This window comes from Acipenser ruthenus, chromosome 7 (assembly GCF_902713425.1).
Source record: "Acipenser ruthenus chromosome 7, fAciRut3.2 maternal haplotype, whole genome shotgun sequence".
Lineage (NCBI taxonomy): Eukaryota > Metazoa > Chordata > Actinopteri > Acipenseriformes > Acipenseridae > Acipenser > Acipenser ruthenus.
In genome coordinates, this window is record NC_081195.1 from 28,725,418 (window position 1) to 28,732,354 (window position 6,937).

Consider the following 6,937-nt stretch of genomic DNA (forward strand, 5'->3'; position numbering starts at 1 on the left):
GGAGCGTAGCGGAGGTAGAGCCAGTCTTCTAGTGCAGGCGGAGCGGAGAGGTCGAGTGGGGGTGTAGGGAGAGATGAGGGTCTGGAGGTAGCTGGGTGCAGTCTGGTCAAGGCATCTGTAGGCTAGTACAAGAGTCTTGAACTGGATGCGAGCGGTGATTGGGAGCCAGTGGAGTGAGCGGAGTAGTGGAGTAGCATGGGAGAAGCGAGGCAGAGAGAACACCAGGTGGGCAGCAGAGTTCTGGATGAGCTGGAGCGGACGGGTGGCGGACGCAGGGAGGCCAGCCAGGAGGGAGTTGCAGTAGTCTAGGCGGGAGAGTACCAGGGCCTGGACCAGGAGCTGGGTAGCATAGTTGGTGAGGAAGGGTCGGATTCTTCGGATGTTGCTCAGGAAGAATCGGCAAGTGCGTGCCAGAGTGGAGATGTGCTGGGAATAAGAGAGGCAGGGGTCCAGGGTGACTCCAAGGTTCTTAGCTGAGGAAGAGGGAGAGAGTGTGGTAGATTCCAGAGGAACAGAGATGGAGAGATCAGAGGAGGGGGAGGAGGAGGGAAAGAAAAGGAGGTCAGATTTAGAGAGGTTGAGTTTGAGGTGATGCGAGTGCATCCAGGAGGAAATTGCAGACAGACAGGTAGAGATACGGGAGGAGATGGTGGAGTCAGAGGTGGGGAAGGAGAGGAAAATCTGAGCATCATCAGCATAGAAATGGTATGAGAAACCATAGGATGCGATGAGGGGGCCCAGGGAGCGGGTGTAGAGAGAGAACAGGAGAGGACCCAAGACTGACCCTTGGGGGACTCCAGTTAAGAGAGGGTGACCTGTGGAGGTTGCTCCACGCCAGGTTACCTGGTAAGTACGGTTGGAGAGGTAGGAGGAGAACCAGGCCAGAGCAGTGCCAGAGATCCCCAGGTCAGCAAGAGATGATAGTAGAATAGAGTGATCAACAGTGTCAAAGGCAGCAGAGAGGTCGAGGAGAATTAGGACAGAGGAGAGAGAGTGAGTTGGTGACAGACAGGAGGGCGGTTTCAGTGGAGTGAGCAGAGCGGAAGCCAGATTGGAGAGGGTCAAGCAGAGAGTGGTTGGACAGGAAAGCAGAAAGCTGGCGGTGTACAGTCCGCTCGAGGGTTTTGGAGAGGAAGGGTAGGAGGGAGACAGGACGGTAGCTCTGGAAGGAGGTGGGGTCCAGGGTAGGTTTTTTGAGGAGGGGACTGATGGAGGCTTTTTTGAATGCAGAGGGAAAGATACCAGAAAGTAGAGAGGTGTTGAGGAGGGAGGAGATGAAGGGGAGTAGAGCAGGAGCAGCAGCTTGAAAGAGGTGAGTGGGGAGGGGGTCCAAGGCACACGTGGTGGGTTTGTGACCCTGGAGCAGGGAGGAGAGGCCAGAGCCTGAGAGGGGCAAGAAGGTGGAGAAGGAGGGCGAGTTAGTAGGGGATGTAGTGGGTGTAGGGGTTGGAGCAGGAGGGAGTGCGGGGGAGGGAGAGGTGTTAAAGAGTTTGCGGATATCTGAGATTTTAGAAGAGAAGAATGAGGCAAAGTCATCAGGGGAGATAGAGGAGGGAGGAGGAGGGGGGAGGGTTTAGGAGGGAGGAGAAGGTAGAGAATAGTTTACGTGGGTTGTTAGTGGAGGCTTGGATTACAGATTGGAAATAAGCAGGAGAGTGTGGTAAAGGTCTAGGGCAACAGTGAGTTTGGTTCTCTTCCATTTCTTTTCAGCAGATCGCAGTGTAATTCTTGCCAAGCAGAGCACAGAGGAGAGCCAGGGATGGGGAGGGGAGGGGCGAGCAGGTCGGGAGGTGAGGGGACAGAGGGAGTCGAGGGAGGAGGTGAGTGAGGAGAAGAGGGTGGAGGTAGCAGAGTCTACAGAGAGTTGTGAAAAGGAGTCGATAGGAGGGAGGTGAGAGAGAGCAGTGGAGGCAAGGACAGAGGGGGAGAGAGATCGGAGGTTACAGCGAGAGGTGACAGTGGGGGTAGGAGGAGCAGGGAGAGGGGGGAGAGACAGAGAAAAAGAGATGAAATAGTGGTCAGAGAGGTCCAGGGGGGTGACAGAGAGGGTGGAGGGGCAGCAGGCCCTGGAGAAGGTGAGGTCCAGTTGACGGCCAGCTTTGTGGGTAGGAGGGGACGGAGAGAGACAGAAGTCGAAGGAGTGAAGGAGAGGGAGGAATCCAGCAGAGTGGCTGGGGTTGGAGAGATGGATGTTGAAGTCACCCAACAGGACAGTCGGGGTAGACAGAGAGGGGAGGGAGGAGAGTAGATAGTCGAGTTCATCCAGAAAGTGAGTGAGAGGCCCAGGGGGCGGTACAGAACAATGAGCAGGAGTTGACAGGGAGAGGTTAGTTGGACTGCATGAAATTCAAAGGTATTGACAGAGAGTGAGGTGAGATCGGAGGGGACAGAAAAGAGTAAGGAGGGGGAGAGGAGAAGACCCGTCCCACCTCCCCGTCCAGTGAGACGCGGGGTATGGGACAGGACGTAGAGAGAGGACTGGGCAGCAGGAGTAACAGTGTTATCAGGGGACAGCCAGGTTTCAGTGAGAGCAAGGAAATCGAGCAAGAGGTGGGAGGCAAAGGCAGATATGAAATCAGCTTTGTTAGCAGAAGAGTGACAGTTCCAGAGTGCACCAGAGAGTGTGCAGGAGGGGGGGGAGAGGCAGAGAAATGAGGTTAGAGGGGTTGGAGGAGCAGCAGCGGAGGGAGGGCAGAGGACAGAACAGGGATGTGAGAGACAGTCATAGCAGGACAAGCAAGACAAAAGGCACAGTAGGAGCAGTAGGGTGGAGGGTACAGACCTGACTAGTAGAGCCCCGTTAGGTTTGGATCTATTCGAACAGCATCTCAGCGCAGGCCTCCCCTTGCTGGACTCCCACAGCTAGACTCCCGGCTCTTTTGTTGAGGCTCTTCGGTTTGCTGGCGCTTATTGCTGGCGCCGAGATAAGCTGCTTGATTAAATGTTACACCTGCTTGGCAAAAGAACCAACTAAACTGTGTGGAAACCAATCAAATAGCAAAATCAACTGCTAATCAATTTAGCCACTCACCTGGTACTACTCACACACTAACTCAGCCAATTCAAACACCACCTTACAATGTCACCAAATGTAGTTAGTTAAAATTACTTGAAGCAGGAACTTATCTATCTGCCTCTGTCCCTGGTTACCTGTAGACTGAACTAATTACTAGATGCCCACCCTTAAATAACTCCCTTCACTTAGCAAGGGAACTAGCTGCTAACTGCTCTGGAGACAATAGTTTCACACACTTTAATGGGATCACACAACTACAGGAGCTGTGTGGAGACCAATTCAAATGCAAACTGCTCTATTCAAGTTAAACCACCCTACCTATCAGTGTTTTCACACTTTTACCATGGTGAATTTATCATAGTGTTTTCACACTTTTACCATGTTGAATTTATCAGTGTTTTCACACTTTAACCATGATGAATTTATCAGTGTTTTCACACTTTTACCATGTTGAATTGATCAGTGTTTTCACACTTTTACCATGTTGAATTGATCAGTGTTTTCACACTTTTACCATGTTGAATTTATCAGTGTTTTCACACTTTTACCATGTTGAATTTATCAGTGTTTTCACACTTTTACCATGGTGAATTTATCAGTGTTTTCACACTTTTACCATGTTGAATTTATCAGTGTTTTCACACTTTACCATGTTTTTACTTTGACCATGGTTTCCTACTATTTTAACATGCTTTCATTGTGCTTCACTATACTGGACCATGGTTAACCATGGTGTACTATAGTAAACATTTCTTAGAAACATCTATTATGGTATATATCATGGTATTTCCATGGTACAGTAACACAGTGAAAGCATGTTAAAACAGTAGGAAACCATGGTCAAAGTAAAGTAAAACCATGGGAAAAAGTGTGAAAACACTATGATAAATTCACCATGGGAAAAAGTGTGAAAACACTATGATAAATTCACCATAGTAAACTTGAATAAGGGAAAGTACACAGCTCTCAACTTGTTTAGATCAGCCACTGAACACTATCATTAACATTCTGAGTGCTTAAGAGTGTTGTTGTTACCAATAGGTTTCAAAGAGGATGTGACCTATTGTAAATGGGTTGCTGCCCCAGCCAGATGGTACAGGCAGTAGTGGCTTGGAGGTTGAGAGATATGTTTAAAGCAGTGATCCTCACACTTTAGTGGTTCAGGAACCATATTAGCCATCAGCATTACCCAATGAGCCACAGTACAGTATCACCCAGATGTAGAATAGCAAACACATATACATATAAAATACAGATCCTGTTACAGTCTCATAAGGCATGTACAAATGGGTTTGGTTGGATTCACTGTCGGCTTGCATTGTGAAAGAAAGCAGACGGCCTGACAGTGCACGTTTCAGAGGACGCTTGTCTTCGCCTCTCCCAAGTCACTGCAGGAGTTGCAGTGGTGAAAAAGATTTGGCAATTCCAAATTGGGTAGAAAATGGGGGTAAAATAATTGGCGATTCCAAATTTTAAAAAATAAAAGGCACGTACAAAAATAAACTTTTTCAATTTGACTTTAAAAGATTCCAGAGTTTTAGCATTTCTAATCATAATTGGAAGAGAATCCCAAAAACGGGCAGCATAGCTAAAGGCTTTAAGTCCAGACGATTGGAAACGATATTTTGGTACCACCAGTAGGTAAAGAACAAAGTGGAACTGTGGCAAAGTGGCTGCTGATTCAGACCGGATGCAGAGGTGATGCAGTGCAGAAACAATCACACGTGAAAACTGTAATCCAATTTGGAAATGTTCTTTTTATTGTTATTTTTTATTTTTACACAAATCCTGGTCTGGCGACTAAACAATAATCCTCCGGCAATACACCCCTGGTGTAAAGCTTGGCAGGAAAATAATAATGATTTGTAAACAAAACAAATAATAACACATTATCCGCTCCCACAATGCTACTAACACAAATCACCGGTCCGGGTGCGTGCAGTAGTGCTCAAGGTGGGTGATAACAAATAACGGTGACTGTGGTGTTGTTGTTCCGGGTAGTGCTGGCCCAAGGCGACAGGAACCGATTACAAGTCTCTGTCCCCTTTTTATGCTGTCATGCATGACCCCTTGGTAAACTAATACAGTTGCCTTTACAATCAGCGGCTGCTACATTGTTTACCTTCCGGGTCAATACGTTCTTGCAACAGAGATGCACCTTCTTCCAGACTGGCCAACTCCCAGACCCGGAAAAGAACTGTCAGTCCAGCCCGTCAAAAGAACTCTGTCCTCGCTGCTTAGCGCCCTCACAGGTCGGGAGGGAGATTTACAACCAAGATTCATTATATTTCTGTCACAGGAACATATGCAGTAAGAAGCTCCTGAAGATAGGAAAGCCCCGACCCATGGAGGACTTTCTACGTTATTGACCCCTACATTCCTATGTCAACAATCAACACATACCCACATTCCCAGTGAACAATAAATCGGTGATCCTGTGAACAATTAAACAGCACAAGACAAACATACAGTACGCAGCCTCCTTTTCCACACCTGCAAATCACTATGAACAGTTCACACATCCATACCTGTTTGTCAGCTCTCTCCTTCTCAGCCGAGACTGTATCATGGCCCTGGTGTCTCTCTTCAGTACACAGCCAGCAGATATAACTCTGATCGGTCTGACAGTACACTTCCAAAGCCCTTTGGTGTTGCTGGCAGAGTTTCTGCTCCAGATTCCCAGTAGATTTGGCCAGTCTGTGTTTCCTTAATGTGACAACCTCACAGTGCGGCTTGACGTGTGTCTCACAATAAGAGGCCAGGCATGTCAAACAGTATGTTCTAGTAATGTGTTGCACATCCCTGTCACCTCCATTAAACCACATGCTCCTGAAAATGCTACTTTACTGACTTTATTTAATGTTAGATCTCTGTCAAATAAAGTGCCCCTGATCAGTGAATTCATTACGGATTCTAACCTTGATATTTTATCTTTAACCCACACTTGGCACAGAGTTGATGACAATGTTTCTTTGATCGAGGCTTCTCCTCTAAATTAGTCTTTTCTTCACAGTGCTCATCTTACTGGTCGAGGAGGTGGACTTGCTACTTTCTTCCGCACTGAACTTAAAATCAAACAAGAGATCTTGAAGGGATATTCATCCTTTGAATTACTAATGCTAATTATTGATAACAAATGACCTGTTCTTATTGCAATTGTATATCCTCCACCCAAGTCTAAGTTACTTTTTTTTGACTGAATTTGGTGATTTTTTATCTATACTGTGTTAACTATGATAGTTATTTTATTGGGTGACTTTAATATCCATGTGGACATTGATACTGATTCTAATGGTTCAGAATTTTTGAAGCTATTGGATTCTCTAAATTATGTACGGCATGTTAGAGGTCATACTCATAATCGTGAGAATACTTTAGATCTAGTGAGTTCTCGTGGTTTGGATGTTCAAAATATAGTAACTGCTGACCTTTCTGTTTCAGATCATCTTGCAATTCATTCTGAGATCAAACTACCCTTAATTGTTAAAAAAAATGATTCTATAGCTCCTGTTAAAAAGCGGAGGGTGTTTTCCAAAAGAAGCACTCCATGGTTTCATGATTTTACTCGGAAACTGAAATGTGATAGAAGAATTCCAAACTGCATGTTCATGATCTTGCGTGGAAAATCCACCTTCTATTACTTCTACCTTTAATATTGGTTCAATGTTTAGTTGCACTTTTTATAGTTTTTAAAATTCTTCCAAAATAGAATTCTTGATATTAGAGATCAGATCTTACAGACTCCTTCTATTATGGACTTTTCCTCCTACTTTGAATTAATTTATTCTTTGAATTAACACAGAGAATTGTGAGGGTCTGGAACCAACTCCTCTTGTTTGTAAACTTTATTATGTTCTTAACTAGACCTGAAAAAGTTATGATGGAGCCTTTCTCGTTAGTTACTTTGCAAGAGCTGACAGC